Here is a 12851-nt window from a genome sequence, read left to right as displayed (position 1 = left end):
AGGATGCTTGATACATCAACAGCAGCTCTAGCAAGTTTACATGATCCATTTAATGTCTTCATTCTTTAGAAGCTATTGCTCTTAGCAGACCTTGTAGGTAGTACTCCGTTTTGTTGGTTTTTAGTGCACTTTTCCAAATTCACTATTTAAAAGGTCATTTTCCAAGGTTACTATGTCTAAAATGACCACTCTTGGCAGCAGTTCCAACTGTCTGTTCATTTAATTAATGTTCTTGCTGAATCATGGATTAGTTCTGTAAAATACATATAACCAATTAATTCTTCAGTATAAAAAGCAGAGACCACTCATTAAAAAGGAATTTTAGACCTTCAAACTACATTTGGCAGATGCTTTTAATGGTATTTCATTTCTTGTTTCCCCAGGTGGGGCTTCTGATACTTAAATGCGTGGTGTCTTTAGCCTGTGTAAGCAAGGAAGACTTGACATTCCAGGCATGCCTACATGTTGTCTTGGTCTCAGTAGCTTCCTTGATTAAATACCACGGGAGTGGACAATAAGGGACAGAACTGCCGGTCCCTTTCAGACTTCTGAATGCCCTCCTTCTCATCCAGTGGAATAAGTGGTCCTGCCAACTACAGTGATCCATGTCCTCAAGCAAGGACTTGAGAACACCACCCTTCGTAGTGTCAGTCCATAACCGTGTGAACTAGGTAGGATTTTTTTATTGTTCCTAGGCTGAACTGTTTTAAAAATGCCATTTTATATTAGTACCTCTCGTATGACCCGAACAGGCAGCGTCTTACCCAGCAAGTGCTCATAGAGCCACAAGATGGCCCTTCAGCTTCACGTACCGACTACAGCTCCAGCACTTAGCAGGCTGCTACAAAAACAAAAAACCTCCAAACAAACCCGACTTTAATCTACAGAATAAAAGTAAGCTTATTCTTGTGAACAGTAATTTAAAGTCAGTAGTGAAAAACATCAAATAGATTCCTTTTAACCTAGCCTTCTTATATAGCTGAAACTCTTTCTGCCTGAAATGGTATCTCAAGACTTGAGTTAATGTCAGTAAAGTCTCTTTTACCTTGACATCCAGCTTTTCCACGTTTCTGTGAACATTTCCAAACTACCTGAGATATTTTTGATAAGGCAAGATGCACATTAATACTAAAGTGTTCTATGGATGTACTACTTTTATGCACTACTTCCTTTCAGAAAAGTTCTGTGGAAGATTTAAGTTTATATTTGATTGTCTTGCATGTTCTTTTCTAGTCATGTCATGTTAAGTTTTTGAAAAATGTAATTGCTTGGCGTGTTTTTTTTTTCTTCATAGTGTAAATCTATTTCAGTTTTCCTGAATTCTGGGGCATTACTGTCTTTTTTATGACTCACTTCTGGGGTGTGTGATCCTGATTCAGTATAGAAAAAAATTTCATTTCCTTGCCAGTTGACTCAAACTTCTCCTTTTGGCTAAGCCTCTGTACTGTGGAAAGTGAAGGCTTGCTCTCCCACTGCCTGGAGTCGGGGTGATCCCTGGCAAAAACGTTAGGGGAGTGGCAGCAGAAAGACAAGGGTTTTGGTAGCAAATTGGTTTTAGCAAAAGGATAACAATTTTAGATTTGAGTGACTTTTTGCTATTGCTCTGAGCAATTAAGAGGCCTGTCCAGGAATATTTGACTAAGATGCAGCAGAGGTGTGAAACTCCAAGCTGTCAGGTTTCTGGCTACCTAATGCATTCGGAGCCCCGTGTGAAAGTGTGCGGAGTCATGGCTGGTGCATTAATTTGCTCTTGGAGATGACTTCTCTGAAGTGCTAGCTCACGCTTTTGCCATATTCTGGACTATTTAAAAGTGGTTCACAGCTAAAGCAAGGAAATGCAGAATTCTGGAAAATCTGTTTTGAACTTCAGTCTTAGCCTTTCACGCAGAGTGGGTGCGATTGGCTTAAGCTACGTGGCACAAACACTCGAGTCTGTCCTTACGGTGTGACTAACAAAACCAGCATGTAGCCATGGCTCTAACCCGTTGGTGGTCTAGACAAGAGAAGGATGTAGCAAGGAGCAGAGTTGTAACATCTTCTTGCAGGAGAAGAGAAAATTGTCAAGAAAAACTGACGAATCATTCTTTGAGTAAATTTATTTGTACACCTAAATGCCTCATAGATTTCTGTTCCATTGGACAAGAAAAGTATGCCTCCAGCTGCAGTTGTTTTAATTCTGCTTAATATTGGAAAAACTGCTTTATTAATGAGGACTGTAGATTATTTCACCTGCTCTTCAGTGATTGTATTGCTCTGTGCTTTCTGAAATTGCTTTCAGAGCTGTAGCAGTCCAACCAGAGTTTTCCATTAATTCTTTATTAGCAGAAGCTACTTCTGTTATAAATGCCTGAAATTTGCTTTTCTGTCTGTTAGCATGCATACCATATGCATGGAAGACTTTCAAAAGACTTTGTTTTCTGCCTTCTCTGCAGTTGCTGTTGGGTTAAGATGCTTTTTATTAGTAGTTCTTATCATCCAGTAGGGAAAATATCTTAATTTTTCTTTTTTCTTTTTTTTTTTTTCCTCCCACTCCCATGGGGAGGGATATGTCATAAATGCCCTTCTGGGAAATGCTTCTTGACACATTTCCCCGTTTTAGAATAAACATTTCTATTGCTAAATCTTTTAGGGTAAACAATACTAACCCTGACTTCAGACAGTGAAAATCAACAGGCTACTACTTCTCCCGCCTTTGTTGAAGACAGCTGAGCTCTGTAGCTTGTGTGGTAGCACCCAGGATTACAGGATAAATTCTAGATTTAGGACAGAATGAACAGCAAAATGCTTCCAAGCAGAACTAAGTCATTAATCCGTATTGAGGAAATTCCTTTTAATAGGGAGACAGTATTGTAATGGGACTGCATTCAAGATCAAAGTTTACCCACGGACACTAAGCGGCTCTGAAAGCGGTATCGTTACAGCAGTTCAGAGCCCTGTACCATGCACTCACTTTGTTTGATACCACTGACACGTGCTGGATGCGTGGCTGTGGTGCTTGGACGCTCACTCCTGCAGAGCTGTGCTGGGAACAGCTGCAGGTCCTGGCCGCCTCTGGGTGCGCTGGGCTCCTCGCATCCCGGCCCAGCTGCTGGGGCTGTGGCCATGGAATCACAGAATCACTGAGGCTGGAAAAAACCTCCAAGATCGTTGAGTCCAACCATCAAACCATCACCACCATGCCTGCTATCAGCTGTGTTACTTGTACAGGCCCAGACTCCTGTGGATCCCGAACTATTGCCAGAAAGCCTTAAAACAAGGCTTGACCACCACGGCACCTGCCTCGGGTTATGGTGAGGCAGGGACAACCCTCTCACCCCGCAGGAGCTGCAGGTTCTGTGGCCTCAAGGCCGGTGACAGCCTCGCCCCGAACCCCCACAGCCTGTGGCCGCCAAAAGCTTCCTGCAGTTCGCCGTTCCCCGGGAGCGGGGCCCGGCTCGCCGCCTCTTGCTCCGGCCCCGGCTGGCCGGGGGGGTTAGGGGGGCTCTCGGGCGGGGCGGGCCCAGGCCCCGAGGTGTGCGAGCCCCGGCGATGGAGCCGCGAGAGGAGGCCGCGCCCGCCGGCCCCGCTGCCCCGAGGGCGGCTCCCCGGGGTGGCCCCCGCACGCCCGCCGGCGCCGCGCCCCTCGGGGGGAGCGCGCTCCCCGCTTTACGGCTGCTGAAAACCTCCCTCGGCGAGCGCGGGGCAGCCGTACGGCGCCGGGGCACACGGGGCGGGCAGGTAACGGCGCGGCGGCGCGGGGGGCAAGGCGGGGGCGGGCGGGCCCCCGGTACCGGCATCTCCCCTACCCCCGGCGGGAGGCCGGGGCTCGCCTCATGCCAGCGCCGCAGGCAGCGGGGCAAAACTTTGTCAAAGCCCGGCACTTTTGTGGGTGGGTTTTTTTCTAAAAGTAACTGAACTCGGTAAAAAAAAAAAGAGCTGCGAGGCACCGCGGCGGGCACGGTGGTGAGGCGGGGGGGAGCTGCCGGGCGCTGCCCTCCGCCGGGGCCGAGGGTCGGGGCGGGCTCGCTCTCCCGGCGGGGCAGGAGGAACCGGCGTGAGGGCGCGGGACAACAGGTAAACCCGCATCGCAGCGGCGTCCGGCGCGGGCAGGGCTGGCTGCGTCCGCCCGCTCTCCTTTGGTGCAGAGTTACCGCGCCGGGCTGCTCGGGGTGTTGTAGTATTTGCTTTCTGTTCGTTTAGCTGTGTTGGGAAACTGAATTATGTGCGTGTTAGCTCCTTAAAGCTTTTAAATCGTAAAGGAGCCCCAAAACATCCTGATATGTGACATCTTGAAAACTTTCTGGAAGCCATCAAAACAATGAACTGGATGAAAACATGCTCCCCCCCCGTTTTCTGTATGTCTGAAACACTGGAGAGTAGTTTCACAGGTTTCCGTAACGCCGTAGCCCTGCTGGGTGGTGCTCCGTGCCCTTGGTTTCTCCATCCGTTTAGAGCTCCTTGGCTTCACTGGGTTTCTGCGTGGCAAGTCTCCCTTAACTGAGATGGCCTCAGCGTTGTAATTCATATCTGCTCCGTAAAGGCCGTGGAGTTGACACTTGCAAACAGTGCTGAGGCATCTTGCTGACTTCAGCTGAAATGTGCAGCGCTGCTGCTGAGTCATCTGGACAGAAATATTCAGGGAAGAAATAAAGAGTTTAGATTTTACCCTAATACGAACAGCCCATTCCATGTTGGTTTACAGGCAAATTTATTTGTTCAGTGGTTAGCATATGGAAAGCATTAGATGACTGAGGCTGTAACGATGCCAGAGTATCAAGCAATGCTATATATATTTTTAGAATTCTAATCTAAAGAGCTCTTGTATGAATCCCAGTGCATCCGTAATCCAGCATTTATCTCTAGTATCGTCAAAAGACTAAAGAGTATCTTCTGAATTTTGGTCTTGGATCACATTCCCGGTAGATGCCTTAACTGTATCATTACCATAAGTTAATCACCTGAAACAAGCCAAAGAATGATCTTTTGTAGCAGACCTTTTGCAATTGTTTCAGCTGGATTTTTTTTTTTATTAAGAGTGGTAGAGTTATACACGCAATATTTTCTTAAAAAAGAAAAAAATCCTGCAGAAAACTGCTTTTCTCAGAGTTTCATCAGGTTTTTCTTGTTTGAAGTGTCTATCTAAACTTTGCAATTTTTTTCACATCCTTAAAGTCAAACCAGTTTTACATTGTTGAAGATGTCAGCTGATACAATATTAACAGGCCAAATTGCTCGATAACGAAGCCATAGTTCTGTTTCTGCTAATGGGAGGCTGTTTGGTTTGCTTTGAAGAGTTGGGTCCAGGTTATTTATCTAAAGCACAAAAAGGGATTAAGTGGTAAAAAAGTCAGAATTGTCTAAGTCGATGAAAAGATGCTCATGGTTCATTTGAGTGTCACAAACTGCAGATTTTTTTGTGGTAGCGGCTCCCGATAGTCACGCTGCAGCATGTGACTTCCTGCTCTGTTAATCTTCATAGCTGAAGTCTTAGCTTGTCGCTTACTGTGGTACATACCTGCATTATTTTTTCCCCTCCTTAAATAACCTCAGGGTACGAATACAAACCAGACAAAAATAGACCTTTAAAGTGCTTTTTCTCCCCCTTAATAAACAGATTTATTTCAGAAGAGTAGTTCTTAGTGATGCGCATGTAACCCTCCAGGGAACGTGTGCTGTAGATCTTCATTATGGTTAATCTGTCAAACAGACATCATCTACATCCGCAGACTTTTTCACTGACTCTGGAGCTCCTACTCTAAATGTACTTCTGTTGGCCACGATAGCATTCCTGCAGTACCATGCATTTCTTTTGTATAGAATCAGTGCTTAGGCAGTGTTGTGTGTGTTTTCTTTTCCCTCTGACATTTGCTTTGGTGTTTAAGCACATACATCTGTAAATATATATATATATATATTTATAAATGACTTTATTAGGAGTATGCAACGTAAGGTGAGGAAATCATTAATATATGGCTCTGAACTGGTGATAAAACTTAGAACTGGGATCCTCTAAGTTGTCTTCCTGTGCAGATAACTCTTTAGTTTACTGATTTGTAAAACAAGGGTCATAACACTTTCCTGAAGATAGTTGTAATTAATCCAACTATGCAATGTAGGCATTATCTCCAGCTGTGAGATACAGAACAGATACTGAATGTCTTTTTTTTTTCTTTTTTGTGAAGCGGAGTTGTTTCTTGTTCCTGCCATGTGGAGATACAGTGGTGCTGTTCTTTTCACTTTTGACTTTTGTTGAGTGTTTGATCTGTTGGAAGAAGTAGGTTTCTGGGACTAGTTTTGCTTGAGTGCTTGCCTGATGTGTCTCAGCATAAACTGGTAACTGGTGCCAGGAATGTCAGTCGTATTTGTTCTTATACTGTATGCCGAAACCTTCTGTTAGGTGGCCGTGTACAGAGGGGACCAACTCTCTATCTTCTCTATAGGTTGTTGGCAATCCAGCAACTGCTGGGTCTGTGTATGGGCTGCCAATAGCAGGAATTGCAGAACCGGTTGCGTGTTGGTGTGAAGAAATGGACTGCTATGAATATAAAGTTTTGCACTAGCACTTCCATGGAACGTGCACCATGGCTTAGTTCAGAAGACTGCTGTGTTGGCTGCCAGTTTCTGCAGCAAAACTGCTGCGTTGAGATTTTGTGTTTTTGTTTGGGCTTCCTGTGTTATACATCTCTGAAACTTACGTGTTCTTTTGATTGCAAACCAAACTTTGTTGAATCAAAATCTTCTAGGCGTGATGTCTCTCCTCCTCTCCCTTGGTCCACTTATGTTTCTCTTCCAAAATCTTGGGTAAGATTGCTAGAGCAGTAAAGTAAGTACTTGTTTTTGTTCCTGACTTCTGTGGCTGTGTTTCTTTTTTGTGTGTGTGTGTGGTTTCTGTTTTTTTGTGTTTGGGTGGGTTTTTTTTTTCCCTCTAAATTCAGTACAGGTTTTTAGTTTCAGAAATTTTAGATTTCCAGAGCATGTCAGCATAAAAACTTGCATCAACAGAGCTATACTATTTAACAGCGAAAAAACCCTGATTCCTCCCCCACTCCCACCATGCACTTAAATCATAAAGTGAAGTGAGGAGAAGAAACGTTTTCCTTTGCTGTTTTTCCCTCTAATTTTCTTTAAGATTTTCATGTTCCTTAACTGCATTGCTGAAGTGGTTGAGAGTTGAAATTTGACGCGGAAATTGCCTCCATTGAGAAGTAACTCAGTGTTCTGACTGAGTTATGATCACTTGAAAACAATGCACTCTATTCTTGGAGCCTTAGCAACACGTGCGTTAAAGCACTTTGTTTCTCCTAAGTATGCATCTACTGGTTCCATCAGTTGTGTATGCTTGGTGAACATCACTGTGCAGGGGAGTAGGACAGGTCATCGTTCATTCTCGAGTCGCTCTGTGGTTCCTCTAAAGCAAAAATGAAGTACAGCTCTTACAGCCCAAGCTGAGTACGGAAGAGCAGTTATTTTCTATGAGCCGTCTACTAACTGTGGGATCTGTTAGTCAGCTGGAGTCTAGCCGGGAAATATTGCTAAGACTTGGACATCTGAAAAAGTAGTCAAGAAATAATCAAATGAAGGTTTATGAACACCGTTTGTTCTGGTTTCTTATACAAACGTGCTTGCAGTTCTGTGCGAATATCTGAGAAGTACAGAATACGTACAGGAGCTGAATAAAAGTGAGAATATATGCTGTTGTTTATTATTGATGCATTACTTGTGTTGAAGATGGATATCCTGACTTTATTGACATTCGTTGCTGACCTCTGTAAACCTGGACTTTTAACTCAGACTGGTGAACTCGGAACTCTCTACACCAGAAGGTGCAGCATTCCTGCTTTATACAGAGCCAAAAGATTCAGCCATCATACAGTTCTTCTGTGGTTTCTGCTTGAAAATCAGAGAGAAATGCCACCCAAGCTCATGTGTGTAGGGAGAAGGGAAATATGTAAAAGTTATTTGAGAGGTTGAATTGGTGGTATCGTTGCATCTGTTCCCTTGTTCTCTCTGCATTGTTGTTTCTGAGCTTCTTGGTTAACTATTTTCCATGTAAATATGGAATAATTTGTGGAAGATCTTGACTAAAAGGTTCAGTATGTTCTAATCTATATATGACTGAGCAGAAACGTACGCCATCTTTCTGTTTGACATTAATGAGATCACTCCAAGGATCTTCTGTCAAGGTTGAGTGTTCATACTTTGAGGAGGATGTTGAAATCAGAGAAAGAACTGTAAGAAGCTCTTCCAAGAGCTTAATATGTTAAATATTATCAAAGAGAAAGGCAAGGATGGACTTGATTGCAGTGTTTAAATGTGTGTATTGTGAACAGAAATTCTGTGATGAAGCAGAACATGATGGTATAACAGGATCCATTGGCTAAAATATGAGCCAGACACATTTGCAGTTGAAATAAGAAATGCATCTTCAGCAATGAAGGTGATTTGTTGTAGGTTGTGGTAGGATGTTCATCAGAGGAAAATATTAATTTAAATGCGACATATTTCCTATAAGACCTACCTAAATAAAAATTGAAGGCCTATGTCTATGTTTTATAGAAGTCAGAGTAGATGATCATAGTATTCTTTCTGTATGTAAGTACATAAATCTACATAAAAAGAAAATAATAAAATATGGTTCTTTAACCCAGGGTACCATTGAAATTAGAACAGAGCTGATAGTTAAGACTTTTAAGATGTCTAAAATGCTTGGGAACAATGGACTTGTTTTAGAAGTCTGTACTGAAGGCTGAAGATCGCCAAGTCATGTTGGCAACAAAATTCTTCAGCAACAGAAAAATGTAATTACACTCAATTTCTGTGTTAGCAGGTCTTGGCCATTTCTGTAAGTGCTAGATTAACATGCTGGTTGCTAAGATTCCTTACAAGCTTTCATGAAAAGTGCTGTGGAAGTAAAGACAGTTGAAGTCCAGAATCTGAAAGAAAAGTGAAATTAAAAAAAAAATAATAAAGAACTCCTACTGTCATTGAGTAACTTTAATGAAAGAGAGCACTTGGGATGCTTCAGAAAACCGCTGAGTACAGCGAGCTGGTTAACGGAAGAGCCTGCTCTGTGTGTGTGTGTGAATTATTGGAGGGTTTGCAAGGAGGGATTTGTAGATCCTGCGGAGATTTCAGGGAAATCTGTGTTATAATGTGTTATGTCCTGTGGTGAAGAGCCAGCGGGAATGTTCTGAGGTTTTTAGTGTGCTCAGTTTTACATGCCTTTAGCAGGCAATGCTTTCGGGTCTTAGGCTTAGTGGAATTCTTGACAGCATAGGGAGAAATAAAAGAATTGTCTCCTTTTGACACTGAAGTTTGACAGGAAGAGCAGAAATCAAGCTGAAGTGCAAGTCAGAGAAGATATGACTGTCTTGTATAAACTTTTCAGCTTTTTGGAGAAGATCACAGGAATCAGCCTTCAATATGACAAGAGGATCATCAAAATAAATGAAAAGGACCCAAGCCAACCCATGAGTCAGTGAAACCAGTCTTTTTGCTTAAATCCTTGAAGATACTGAAGGCATGATCAGAGGATTGATTAGAAGAGCGTGGCGTGGTGAACCGAGTCATGTATGCTGTGAGGACCAGCTGGCTATAATACTGCAGCAAATTAGAGCAGGAAAAATCTGTGGCTGGAAGGAGTTTGGAGAGTCTGAAGATGATTGTGCCTCTTGTCTCAAGTGATAATGTCTGCAAGTATACAGAAACTTTCGTGATACATGCTGAAGAGAAAGCTAGATGTTTGTTGTCCTGTTGATCAATGCAAGAGGTTGAGATGTATGTAAAAGTGTGGGTTATATTATTTATTTTTTTTTGGGCGGGGGGTGTCAGTTAACAAATTCTAAGCCACTTGCTAGTAAGAAACAGCAAAGAGAAGTATTTAGTGGCTTAGAAACCAGTGGATGATAGCTGCGTGAAGTATCATCGTTCTTGAGAAAAAGAAAGGGATTCCAAATGCTGTAATTACAGAAAGTCTGGTGTGAGTGCATGTGCAAGGTAGAGGTGTTTGACCGTGCATTGTTTTTCTCTTTACTAATAACAGGAAGTAACAGGTGTGTAAATATTTTCTTTCAGGACTGTTTTTACTTTTTAAATGATTATTTCTTGTCTGAAGTTTATATTTAAGCTTTTTATTTAATGTTCTAAGTAGATCCACACAGGTTCTGCCTTTTTCACTTTATATTTACATTCGTGTTAGGGATTGCCTAAATTTGTTTCAAGCTTTGTCTTTGTAATGGCGATAAAAGTTTAACTTTTATGAGAGGAATGTTTTTTCAATGCACTGACTCAGGCCTAAGTCTGTTGTTAATATGTGCGATATCAGGTGGTATAGGCCAAGTTTGTGGTTTGGAAAGATTAACTTTGGCAAAATCATAATGAGAAGGAGTATCTGTGGAGAGTGATGACTGAGAAATTCTTAAAACAAATTATTTTTTGCAGAAAACCATGTGTATACTGGTAATTTCCAAGTAGACTTGGGTGTATTTATCTACCCATTATAGTTCTTATTTTACGGATGAATATGCTAAGTGCTATTCAGAATTATTTGGCCATATGTTCCTGTTTTTATGAAACTTTGTTTTGCGGGCTCTTCATATAAATAAAATTATTCTCTTCATGATGGCATGTAGTAAGAGGAAGAGAAAAGAATGTTATTTCAAATGTTATACCTTTTGCAAAAGAGCAGATGGTATTTGTATGTGGGGCTTCAAGTAAGTTTTACACTTTGAAGCTACTGCTTTATTCCAGATTGTCTAAGTGAAATTAGTGTTTCTAGCTGTTCCGGAGCATACCAGGTTATAACTGCACTTGACAACAGGATGTTTTAAAGTCAGCGAAGGCGTGGAGTTATATTGACCCTCTGTAGCTTTATTTCACTGTGTTCTTTGTGTGATGTGGATTGGTGTCCATGTGCAGGCAAGAGTTGCTTAAAATTTCTCGTGTGCCGGACTTTGGCAAGACAGGATTTAGGTGGGGCCGAGTGATCCCCAGTTCCTGCATTCTTCCTCCGTGCCTTTCTAGAGGTGGACATAGCACTTGGCTCTTCCAGTCGTTATGACTGCCTTCAGTTGCCACAGCTTTGCAAAGCTGATGGAGAGCTATATATTGGTAACATCAGCCAGCTCCTTTAACATCTTTGGACCCATCCCATCTACTGTCAGAGCTGGTTTTTCACAGTCCTTTGACACACTTTGTGGGCACTAAATTTGATACAAAAACCCCCAGGAAAGGTAGTTGGCAGGTGATTAATTTTCCTGTTTGCCTTTTAGTGTGAAATTTGAAATCCACTGGTCATGCCAATTGTGGAAAAAAATGAAATTGGCGGTAAAGTCTCAGAGGAATTTGTAGATGGGAACTGCAGGCTGCATTGAGACATTCGATTATTAAACATGTCATTTTATAAAGGTGTTCTAAGAGATTTATGTCTAGGAATCACAAACATCACCGTGGATGAGATGAAGGGCAGGGATTTACATTGTATTGCTGTCTAAATTAGTTAATTGTCTTTCACTATTGCCATGCTTAGTTTGTTGTTTGTTTTTTATTTTAATGGCAATAGTTGGGCATGTTTAAAAACATACTTTCCTTGTGGTGATTTGCTTCAAATAACTTGGTTTTAGAACTATTTTAGTGGGAAAAAATCCATATGAACTCTGGCACAGAAATTATTTCTTGCATGGGTATTTGAAAGCATAATAAAGGGGAGTAAAGACTGTAGAACTGCTCTAGATACACATCTTATATCTACAACAAATAAAGGATTATGCTGGGGACGTACAAGAGTTTGTAATCTTCCGGTAGATACTGGCGGTGGGAACCATTGCAGAGCATCTACAGTATGAAGCAGCTACCTCGGGGGGGGAAATGGGACCTCAGGGATCACCTCTATATAGAGATGTAATGTGCCCCTGCATCTGAGACTGAATTATGGAAGCCTATTAAAATATTAGTGGATTTACTCGTTTAGAGGTCTCTGAGAATACCTGTGGAAGAAAAGAATTGACAGATCGGGCAGCTGCTGCTCTTAACTATTGGAGAAGACAGTTATGACGCAGTGCTGCCTTCTGCGTTCTGTCAAGGGGATGGTAACAGCCATTTGGACCATGCAGCAGCGGGCGGGGAGAAAAAAAGTTCTGATTAAAAAGAGAAGATAGTTACATGGTGTCAGAAATGTGCTTCTGAAATTTTTGCTTTAGTAGTGAGGTGCTGCCTTACTGCATATTTTTACTGTATCAATTGAGAATAAAGCCTATACAATATAGTTTATATAAGTGCTTACATGAGAGAGGCATCTGCTGAAATACTTGGAGAAGCCTGGTCTTGTTTTCAGGCCAAAGCATTGGCCCAGAGCTGATATGTGAGCATATGTTCAACATGCTGACTGCTGTTTATTCAGTCTTCTTTCTCAGTCTGCAGACGAGCATGTAAAAGTATCCAGTTTTCTCCCGGGATGGAATGAGAACAAATGCAAAGATATTTTTAAATCAGATTGAATTCTTGTTTTCCTACCAGCTAATGACATGTATTAGATGCTTGATGAGTGTCTGCTATTTGAAAAACAGATACAACATGGGCAAGTATGTCTGGCACGAGCCACATGGTTTGATTTTTCTCTTCATGGAAATAGTAAAAAAAAAAAAAAAAAAAAAAAAAACAAAAAACATAGCGAATAAAGAGGTTGTGGAGAAAGTGGGGTTTTCAGGGGGAAAAAAAATTGTATCTCTAGTGCTGATCAATTACTAGATTTTGCAATTTTAATACAGAACTTTTCTTGGTTGCTGAGTTGTGGCTTCTTTTCACTTAGCTTCATCCACCTACTTGTAACACTTTGAATATTTTGGGACATGCTTTCTCACTTCCATCCTTTGTCA

At 41.9% G+C, this 12851-nt stretch overlaps 1 protein-coding gene across 2 annotated transcripts in view; it reads left to right on the top strand.

Annotated features, from left to right (window-relative positions):
• Nucleotides 1–3631: 3631 nt before the first annotated feature.
• The window catches only part of NAALADL2 (N-acetylated alpha-linked acidic dipeptidase like 2), a 505503-nt gene continuing 496283 nt past the window's right edge, over nucleotides 3632–12851 (top strand). Inside the window, exon 1 of one of the 2 annotated variants that reach the window (XM_075418303.1) lies at nucleotides 3632–3717. The gene's annotated coding sequence lies outside the window, so the exon portion shown is untranslated. Of the gene's footprint in view, nucleotides 3718–4007; nucleotides 4054–12851 lie in introns of those variants that run through there. The other variant, XM_075418304.1, reaches the window with a different exon arrangement.

Source organism: Opisthocomus hoazin, chromosome 4 (genome assembly GCF_030867145.1).
Source record: "Opisthocomus hoazin isolate bOpiHoa1 chromosome 4, bOpiHoa1.hap1, whole genome shotgun sequence".
NCBI classification, from domain to species: domain Eukaryota; kingdom Metazoa; phylum Chordata; class Aves; order Opisthocomiformes; family Opisthocomidae; genus Opisthocomus; species Opisthocomus hoazin.
This window is presented reverse-complemented; position numbering and strand designations above follow the sequence as displayed.